Below are 11314 nucleotides of genomic sequence, written 5' to 3'. Positions count from 1 at the left end.
CTCTGTCCTTTATTTGCTAAGAGGTGATTTTTTGTTTGTTTTTGTTTAATCATGAATGGATGTTAATTTTATTAAATGCTTTTTTGGCATCTATTAAAATGATCATATGATTTTTTTTCCTTATTCTTTTAATGAGGTGAACTGCTTGGATTGGTTTTCAAATATTAAACCGACCTTGTATTCCTAGAATAGAACAAATTTAGTCATTAACTTTTTTATGTACTGCAAGATTTGGTTGGCTAATCTGTTGTTTAGGATTTTTGCACTTATGTTCATGAATGAAACTGGCAGGTAATATCCTCATAATATCCTCATCAGGTTTTCATATCTCTGAAGGAGTTATTTTTCCTTTTTCTTGCAATCTTAAAAGTCTGTTCAAAGAAAAACATCTTGGTTTTGACCCTTTCTATTGTATTTTATTTCCATTTCATTAATTTATGATCAAATTTAAAAAAAATATTTATTTATTTGGCTGTGCCAAGTCTTAGTTGTGGCACGCAGGACCTTCGTTGCAACATGTGGGATCTTTAGTTGAAGCATGCGGGATCCCTGCTGCACCACCAGGGAAGTCCCGATCAAATTTTTAAGATTTCCTTCCTTCTACTCTATTTGGGCTTAGTTTGCTTTTTTCCTAATGCTTTGAGACTAAAGATGATCTCTTGATACATATTTAAATATATTCATTTAAAACTATAAATTTCCCTCTAAGCACATATTTAACTGCATTCCAGAATTTTATGTGTTATGTTTATTACTATTAGATTCCAGTTCGACATTTTTTCTGATTTCAGTTGATTTTTTCCTTTCATCCAAAGATAAAGTAGAAATACATTTTTTAAGTGTCCTATCATACGTGGGTTTTCAAATTGTTGTTTTTGGTCATTGTTATTGGCTTTCTAGCTCAATTGCATTGTAAGCAGAAAGGATCCTCAGTATGGTTATCAACTCTTTGAAATTTGTTGAGACTTGCTTTGTGGCCCACCATATGGTCAACTTTTGCAAGTGTCCTTATATGCATGAAAAGACAATGTAGTCAGAATTTTGGGGACAGCATTCTGTGTATGACCACTAGTTCAAATTTGCTAACTGTATTATTCAAATCTTTTATAACCTTAATGAATTCTTAAATAAAATCTTCTAAACCCTTTACTTGTTAAAAATCTTCCATTATGATTGTGCATTTTTCTGGTTATTCTTGTAGTTCTTTTGATTCTGACCTTTTTTTGTTTTGAGGATATGTTATTAGGGGCTTACAAATTTAGAATTGTTAATCCTCCTTGGCTTAAAGCTTTTACTACATCAGCTTTCTTTTGGTTAGAGTCTTCCATGCTATATTTTTTCATCCTTTTAATTTTTCTGTATCCTTATGTTTTACCTGTGTCTCTTGTAAACAACATATAGTTCTTTATTTTTTAAGTCCATTCTAACAATCTTTGTATTTTTTAAAAAATAAATTTATTTATTTATTTTTGGCTGTTTTGGGTCTTTGTTGCCGCCTGTGGGCTTTCTCTAGTTGCAGCGAGCAGGGGCTACTCTTCGTTGCGGTGCACAGGCTTCTCATTGTGGTGGCTTCTCTTGTTGTGGAGCACGGGCTCTAGGTGTGCAGGCTTCAGTAGTTGTGGCACGTGGGCTCAGTAGTTGTGGCTCGCAGGCTCTAGAGCGCAGGCTCAGTAGTTGTGGCTCATGGGCTTAGTTGCTCCCCAGCGTGTGGGATCTTCCCGAACCAGGGCTCGAACATGTGTCCCCTGCATTGGCAGGTGGATTCTCAACTACTGCGCCACCAGGGAAGTCCCCAATCTTTTTATTTTTTTTAATTTTTAAACAATCAGGGCCTTATTTCTTTTTAAAAAAATTTATTTATTTTATTTATTTATTTTTGGCTGTGTTGGGTCTTCATTGCTGCGTGTGGGCTTTTCTCTAGTTGCGGTGAACGGGGGCTACTCTTTGTTGCGGTGTGCAGGCTTCTCATTGCGGTGGCTTCGCTTGTTGCAGAGCATGGGCTCTAGGCATGTGGGCTTCAGTAGTTGTGGCACGTGGGCTCTAGCGTGCAGGCTCAGTAGTTGTGGCACACGGGCTTTGTTGCTCCATGGCATGTGGGATCTTCCTGGACCAGGGTTTGAACCTGTGTCCCCTGCATTGGCAGGCAGATTCTTAACCACTGCACCACCAGGGAAGTCCTTTCCAGGACTTCTTGAATCTCTGGCTTGATGTCTTTTTTCCACTTTGAAAAGTTTTCAGCCATTAACCCTTCAAGATTTGCTTTTATCCTGTTCTCTGTCTCTTCTGTCTTTCTGGATTTTGAATTACTCATGTGTTAGATCTTTTCTTCACACCCTTTATGAATTGTTCCTCTCTTCTGTACTTTCCGTATTTTTGTCTCTCTTCACTTATTTCTGGTTATTTTTTAATGACATTTTCCAATTCATGAATTCTTTCTTTAGCTTGTCAAATGGTCTGGTAAACGCTATCCATGATTTGTTATTATTGATTATTATATTTTTAGTGGTTGAATTTCCATTTAGTTTTTTTGTTGTTCCCAGTCCTCTGTTGAAATTCTCAATCTTGTCTTTCAACATGGTAAACATAGTTACCTTAAAGTCTGTGTCTTATAATTCCAATATTTGGAGCCCCTGTGGAGTTGTTTCTATTGTCTGTTGTTTTTGCTGGTTTTCATTTATGCTCTATGCTCTATTGAGAGTAAATGGGCCACTGTATTTGGAAAACACAAGACAAAAATTTGTTTATAGCAGCAATTTGAGGCCCAAGATATCTTTCTTCAGAAAGGATTTAAGTTTGCTTCTGCCAGGCTCTTGGGAGTCATTGGCATTCCAGAATTACTTTATTCCAGTTTCAAGGATTGAGATGATTTAAAGCTGATCCCTATGAGGGCCCATGTACTTATAATTCATCCTTTCTTCTAAGGTTCAACCTTTTCGTATCTTAACCCAAGGGAGGTTCATCAGGGTTTCTCACTTTGGCCATCCATAAACTCCAATCCCTGTTCTGTTCAAAAAAACCATCTGCCTCTTGGTCATCTATTGTGGTACTAACAAATATTACCCCACCCTGGGAAAAAGTGGTCCCAAACCTCAATTTATTATCTCTTCTATGCCTTGTAGCAGATTTGTTTTATATTTTCCAGTTGTCCTCACTAGGAGGGCTGGGCCTAATTGCAAGAAGTGAAACTCTATTTAAACTTCTGAACCTCAGTTTTCTCAAGATGATGACCTAGATGTGCCCACTGGATTTGGCAACATGAAGTCATTGATGGTCTTGACATGAGAAGGCTTTGTGGAATGAAAGTCAGATTGAAATAGGTTAGGAGTGAATGGGGTGAGGGATAGAAATAGCATTTGGGGGGCAACTCATTCTAGAAATCTGGCTATGAAGGAAAACAGAGAAGTGATGTGGGAGATGAAGAGGGATAATGTTGGTCAGAGAAGAATTTTAAGAGTGAGAGATACCAAAGCATGTTTGTATGCTGATGGGAATGCTTATGCTGATGTAGCTATTTGCCACCCTCATGACAGGTATATTTCATACCCATGTGACAGGTAAATCAACAAGTTGGCTTTCCATGTCTGCCTCATGTGTTTTAATCAGCATGAGTCAAAGTCCATGGGTCTTGGCACTCCTGGGGTCCCGCTCTGGCCAGCCTTTCTTATCACATCCACAGTCACTTCCATTTCTTCCTCTATTCACTCCTACATCATCCTTGGCCCTAGACTAAGTCCCCATCCCCTTTAACTGATCTGATGCTCCTAATTAGGGTTCCTACCATTAGAGTCACCAGTATTGGGAGCTCTGAAGTGCAAATTTAAACATGTCACCTCTCAGTTAGTAACACTCCCTGGCTCCCCCATTTTCCTCTAGCTGAAGCCTGCCTGTCTCTCCAGCCTCCCCCCTCTCACTCTTGCTCCCTTTCCCTGGCGGGCTGCTGTGTGGGCTAAGGCTGACCTGTCTGGGAAAGAGATGCTTGGGTTGGGGAAGGCGGGGGCTCTGGGTGTCAGAGCTTGTCTGGCCAGCCTGGGCCAGCTGTCCCAGGGCTACCCTGTGCCCAGGGAGGTTCTGTTTCCCTTGGCTGGGAGCCCCTGGGGCAGCTTTTGAACCAGAACTGTACTTCTAGGTAGGAGCAGACATCCTGGACTGGTGAGCCAGGGCTTGGCCGTGCCAGGCCCTTTGTTTCTAACTTGGGAGAGGCTTCAGGTTTCTGTCTTTTTTTCTAAGAACTGGGGATGTGCCACGTGGGCACCACAGTAGCCAGAATCAATGAGAAAAACAATAGGGAAAAACCTACTCCCTTAAGTCACAGGATTGTGGGGTGTATGTGTGTCAAAGTTTCCGTGTTTGTCACATGAATATATGTCTCTACATATGTGTCCCTGTTTGTGTTGTATGCTGGGAGGGAGATGGGGGGTGAGGTGTGCATCATGTCCTGTGTCTGTGCATTTGTGATGGCTGCCAGTGCTGTGTGCCTGTGTATATCTGCATGTATGTCTGTATCCTGTGTCTGGGTGTCTCTGATATATGTTTGCATGAGTTTCTAAGCCTATATGTTTATATGTATTTAGCCCCCAAATCCCAGACTTCTTCCATGCCAGCATTTCTCCTTCACTCTACTTCAGCCACTCCCTCTTGTGGTCATGTCCTGCGTCTTGTCATCAGTGAGAAGGGCTCCACCTCAGAAGTCTCAAAAATCCAGTATTTCAGGCTCTGACCTGCCCCTCTCTCTCCACTTCTCTCACACTCTGACTCTTGTCACACTTGTCTCCCACCTCAGTGGGGCCTCCACCTTTTCAGGGCTCCCCATCTCCTTCGGCCTTGACCTCCAGGTGTATCCTTCGACAGCTCTCTCCTCAGCACCCTCACTGTCCTAACCTCCCACTTTTACCCCACCCGGCTAATCCCCAACAGTGTAGTGGAGCCTCATTGGAAAAAAATTGTACAGATGGGTGGATGAGTCTACGTACAACTCATTACCTGTAACCGCTGCTGGGGATTCCTCTACCTGATACATGCCTTCCCTCTCCCATTTACAGCGATTGTTCATGCCGCGTGGTGTGGCCAAACCGTCCCGCCCCCCCCCCCCCCCCCGCCCCGCCAAAACAACAAACAAACAAACAAGGGGACTTCCATGGTGGTCCAGTGGTTAAGACTCCGTGCTTCCCGTGCGGGGGGTGAAGGTTTGATCCCTGAACTGAGATCCCACATGCTGCATGGCACGGCCAAAAACACAAACAAAACAAGACAAAACAACATACAGCTATTGCTTTTTCCAGCTGCACCCTTTTCCCCCACCGCAAGGACTTCAGCTGGGCTCAACACAAATGCCTTGCCTCCTAGCACCTCACAGAACACACCTCCCCGCCCCACCTGAGGCCAGTGGGTGTGAACATGCCCCATTTCCTGCCCCCTCCCACCGCCAAACTTGTCTGCAGCTGCACCCATTCTCATCTCCTTTTCCTGGGTCTTGGTGTCCTTCCTCGCATTCAAGCCTAGATCCATCCCAAAGAACCCATTTCAGTTCTCTTTTGTCAGTACTCTTTTAATCAGAAGTGACAGAATTCCAACCCAAACCCCTGCTTAAGGAGACAAAAAGAGACCCTTTACCAACTCACACAGTAGGATGCGCAGAGTTGTATCCTGTGTAGGAACAGCTAGATGCAGGAGCTCATGTGATATCACCTGGATAATGTCATGGTTCTGTGCCTCAGTTTCCTCATCTGTAAAATGGGATATTAATAGTCCCTACCACAGTTTTTGTGAGGAATAAAAGCCATCAGAAACTCAGATAGCACCCTTGGTGCTCTTATCTCTCTTTTTCTCTATGCAGCTGGATTCCTTTTCTCTGCAACCTGATTTTCTTTGTTCTCCAGTCAGGTAGGGAAAGTGACCACCCCACAACTCCTCAGCATTATCAGGCCAGTTAGAACTAGAATATTTTAATTCCAATTCTTAGTACTTGGAAGAGAGAATCCTATCAGCTTAGTTTGGGTCAGTGTCCACCACTGGGCCATTCAGGTATAGTGGGAAGAGAAATACCTGGTAAAATGTAGCTGTAGCAGGCCCACCCTTGAGTGAGGATAGTTAGAAGGGGAAAGGAGAAAGAACTGTGAGTTGGCCAGACATTTCAAAAGGTGTCAATTGCAACTGGAGAGAGGGGAATCCCAGTCTGCTGTAAGAGTAGGAGTAATACGGGGAATGAACCTGGACCCTTTCCCTCAATGTAGAGAAAGGCCAAGCATTCCAGGTGTCTAGAGTTAATCCTTATTCTATACCCTAGAGTTCCTGGAGGTTGATGGAAGTTAGTCTGATAAGGAGATCAGAGATGCTACTTAAGAAAGGGCCAAGAGTGGGAACTCCCTGCGGGGGAAGTACAGGAAGCTGCAGGGGCTTGTCCTGGCCTGGATCTGTGGATTCCATCTGCATAGATTCCAGATCAAAGATGCGTAAAGGGAAGCCTCCGGAAACTACAAGTGCTAACAAGTCATGGTGTGGGGAGATAGGCTCTCCAACCCTGGCCTCCCATCTGAGCCCCAGGCTTGTGGGAAGAACACCTGTGTAAATAAAGGTGGTGCTGGCAACACGCCCCATTGTGGCTTTGGGTCACAGGGGCAGAATTGGCAAGCGGGGACACAGACAGGAATTCCAGGGGTCCAGACAAAGTGGAGGATTACAGGAAACCAGCCATCCACCCGCTGGTGGCACATAAGCAGGATACAAACCCATCTGGGAAAGCAGCAGCACACAAAAGAGGGGAGGAGTCCCTCCCTTCAAAACAGTTTAACCAGTTTTAAACTTCAGTTTGACTTTTAGTATTAATTCTCTTATGGTGTTAAGAAACATAAATGAGTAGGACTTTTACAATTCTTAATGTATGATGATGATGATGATGATAATAATAATAATAATAATAAACAACTCTTATCAGTGCTTACTATATGCCAGGCAGTGCTCTAAGTATTTTATATGTATTAACTCATTTAATCCTCATAACTTTTGAAGTAGTACTATTATTACCCTTATTTTACAGATGAGGAGACAAGACAAAAAGAAGTTAAGCAACTTGCCTAAAGTTGCATAGCGGGTAAGTGGCAGAGCTAGGATTTCAACCCAGGCAATCTGTGCTCTTAACCACTCTCAGAACTGCGGCTCTCACCCCAGTGGTGTATACTTCTTAGGCTCTTTTAGAAGTAAGAAGCAGCTTCCCACAAGCGTTTTCAAGGAAAGGAGGGGTTATTCCAAGGAAGAAGTGGGCTGAAAGAAAGAGGTGGAAGCTCGGAAATCTAAAAATAGGCACCACGGTGCAGGCCTTTAGGAGTCTGAATGTTCTCTAGGGCTCAAAGGTCGCTCCAGCATCCTCAGCAGCAAGATGGATTCAAGGCTCCCCACTCCAGAGTCCCTTCGTTAGCACTACTTAGCATAATTTAAATGTCTGCTCCATGCTTGCCTTGGGCACTCACTCTCTTTCCTTCTCTCAGCTCAATATCTTTTTTCTCTCTCAGCTAAATCTACCTCACACTCTATCTTACACATCTCATGGCTTCTTCCACCTTAAAAACTTTCAGCTGCTCCTATTCCTAAGTGCCTGATCTCGCCACATTTTCCAGGTCATAAAACTGACCAGTTCAACTTATCTTTTTGAGCCAGTTCAGGTCATAGGATGCTGGTCAGCCTATGGTTTGTCTGCTCTTGGGTGTGATATGGGAAGGGGATTGGAGTTACATGGTATAAAACATGATCGCCTGTGGTTGCCCTTTTTAGGTGGCACTGTGGGCGATGCTGTTTCCTTAGGTGTCTCCATGATAGGCACGTGTAGCTCCGGTCCTGGCTAAGCCTCATGTCGTCAGGATAGAGCTATTCTCTGTGCCCTAAATCAGTCCCATTTCATTGCTCTCCTTGGAAGGCGTCTTTCCTTTCTCCTTCCCTTCAGCCCTATAAGCCTGGTCTTGGTTAGTCCCCTGAGGACAGTATCCGCAGTCATTGATTTGGACATTGGTCAAAGAAAGAAGGGAAGGGACAGGAGTCAGCATAGGTGAATTTTTTTTTTTTAATTTATTTTATTTATGGCTGTGTTGGGTCTTTGTTTCTGTGCGAGGGCTTTCTCTAGTTGTGGCAAGCGGGGGCCACTCTTCATCGCGGTGCACGGGCCTCTCACTATCGCGGCCTCTCTCGTTGCAGAGCACAGGCTCCGACGCGCAGGCTCAGTAATTGTGGCTCACGGGCCCAGTTGCTCCACGGCATGTGGGATCTTCCCAGACCAGGGCTCGAACCCGTGTCCCCTGCATTGGCAGGCAGATTCTCAACCACTGCGCCACCAGGGAAGCCCCAGCATAGGTGAATTTTTACAAGCTTGTGACTTACTCCTTTTGAGATCCAGGTGGGGCCCTTCAGTTCCTCTGTTCCCCTTTCTTGTCTATGTGATGGGACCCTTCAGTGCTTCCTACCAGCCTCACAGACCAGACCATACAGACAGGGTTGGCTGTCCACCCAACAGTCATTACACTGGCTCCATCTACTTTTTCTTGCTGGATGATCTGCGATTGTGTTTGGATGCTCAGGAAAGTGGTCCCTTCACAGCCCCAGAGGGCACATGTGCATGTTTAGGCCACGTGTGACAATTCCACTCCCCTTGCCAGTGATGGCTTCAACTTGACAATGGACACATGATGCCGCCTTGGCCAATGTATCAGCTGAAGAGGAAGAGTTTCTGGGAAAGGCTTTTAAAAAAATATTTGTTTGTTTGTTTTTTGGCTGCGCCTGGGACTTAGTTACGGTACACGGGATCTTCGTTGCAGCATGTGGATTCTTAGTTGTGGCATGCGGATTCTTAGTTGCAGCATGCATGGAGGATCTAGTTCTCCGACCAGGGATCGAACCCGGGCCCCCTGCGTTGGAGGCGCAGAGTCTTACCCATTGGACCACCAGGGAAGTCCCTGGGAAAGGCTTTTGTCCTTGATAAAAATTATTCATGTGGGGAGTTCCCTGGTGGTTCAGTGGTTAGGACTCGGCGCTTTCACTGCAGTGGGCCAGGTTCAATCCCTGGTCGGGGAACTAAGATCCACAAGCCAGGCAGCACAGTCAAAAAAAAAAAAAAAAAAAATTATCCATGTGGAGAAACTCTCCTTTTGACTCTAGGGCCAGAGCCACACTGCAATCTCTGAAGAGAACAGCCTAGCTCTTTGGGATTTACAGGAAAGCATATTTTGTTCTAAGTTGGAACAGGTGGCCTTTATTCAAGGAGGTATACAAAAAAGATGAAGGCCCTTCATCAGGGATGATACAGGGATTCCTGCCCTGGGGTCGGAGGTGGGAATTTAAAAAGAGAAGGTTGAGTTAAAAGATCTCTAAGTCATGTTCTGCCATGAACAGGTAGAATTGTGTGATAATTTTTCTCTAGACTTTGCCTTGTTATCATGTTGGATGAAACTGGTCTTGTTTAATAGGAAAGGCCAAACTGTTGCTCCATTTTAGCACTCAAATACTGACCCTGCCTTCTATTTCCTTTGCCCATTGGACTGAGGATGTCTTTCCCATACACCTCTCCTCCTCAATACCAGTTAGACACCTGTTGGCCTGGTTTACAATGGCAGCTTTTCTGTGGTTGGCCTGCCCTCTGCTGGATTAAGGAGATAGATTGCAGAGACGTGGACTTCTGGGAAGGGCCAGCTTTCCGGAAAGGGGATGTGATCAGGAGACCGGATTTCCCTTGGGGTCACTCTATGCCATTTGTTCACCAGAAATTAGGTCTAGGAGGTGGTGATCCAGCTCTGAGTGTGCGGTGGGAAGCTTCCTGATGAACACAACTGCTTGGTTTAGAGGTTAGAAGTTGTCTGTGTTGTGCGCCCGTGTGAGTTTCTTCATCCATGTACAGAAGGAGAGAGGAACATTTGTTTTGTCCAGTGTTAAAAACAAAATTTCTTAGACAAATTGATGTTTAGCAATTGTCAAAGTTTATCAGCTTGCTAATAAGGGATCAGCCAGATAATGAAGCTTATGCTTTGGGTATAGAAAAGATATGGAAACTGATGGGTTATATAGTTGGGATACAGAAGACTTAACATAAGCAGCTAGTTTGGGGGTGGGGGAACTCCCTAACTAGGTAAAGAGTGCAGTTTGATTACATATAGTAACAAATGTCACAGTCAAGTCTGTTGCTAGAGAGGAAACATGGAGGAGGAGGTTTGGGATGCCAGGGGCATTGGCTGTCAATCAGAGATTAAAAATCCAATACATTTAAGAAGCAAAGAATGAGGATACATCTGTGGATGCTAACTGTAATCATAAAGTTTCATTTCTCAGGAATGGTGTCTGATGATCTGATTGCCATGGATGCATAAACCACGGACACAGCAGCAAATAGCAAGCTCTGACTTGGTGCCAAGAGAAACAGGTCTCTTGGCACCAGGAATTTTTCTCAAGCAGTAAGCAGTGCAGCTAGAATATAGTTTACACCCTCCCAAACACCAAACAGCTGTCCACACCCCTTTTTTTCTTTAGAGGCAATTTTTTTCTCTGAAATCAGAATTATCAGAGATTGAATTTTTCCACATAAGTAAATTTTTCTGATAACTGACATCTGTGCCTTTAAGTACTATGACTGTTCTTCTTGAAAATTAAAAAAAAAGATTTTATTTTTACATGCTTGTGAAAAAGAATTTTAATGATGCAGAAAATGAAGACAATATAATATTAATATAAATCCTGTCACCCAGATGATGTTAGGTGAATATCATCCAAAGAACCTTTATGTATTACATACAATAGCAGACCAGTTAGATAGATAGACAGACAGAACAGGCTCATGAAACTCTTTCTGAAAATCTTGAGACTAGCCATGTTTTGGAGTTTGGAGTTTTTTATATTTTAGTAAGATAATATGGTATATACACTGTATATCTTACAATATCTCCCAGCAAGATCTAGGTGGTACATAATTAAATATATTAACACTTCTGCATATGAATATTCACACTATAAGATGTTTAAAAGACTGCAAATAGCCTCACTTAAATTCAGGACAGATTTTGCTGCTAAACAACTTATAAAATATATTTAATTTTCACAGCTTTTTAAATTTCAGAATTACAGGTAAGGAATCGTGGATGTGTGCTTTCATAAAATAGGATAATATAATACATGTTATTTTTTAGAGAAAAAGTAATTAATTTGACTGTATCCATAATTGACTGAATAAATAGAAGCTGAAGTGAAACCAAAGGAATTGCCATATTTCACATAAACATTTCTTTATCACAAGAGATATTACTTTCTAAAATATCTTTCTAAGGTTAAAAGATGAGAGTAAGAAAAA

Source organism: Eschrichtius robustus, chromosome 10 (genome assembly GCF_028021215.1).
Source record: "Eschrichtius robustus isolate mEscRob2 chromosome 10, mEscRob2.pri, whole genome shotgun sequence".
In the NCBI taxonomy this organism is placed as follows: Eukaryota; Metazoa; Chordata; class Mammalia; order Artiodactyla; family Eschrichtiidae; genus Eschrichtius; species Eschrichtius robustus.
This window is presented reverse-complemented; position numbering follows the sequence as displayed.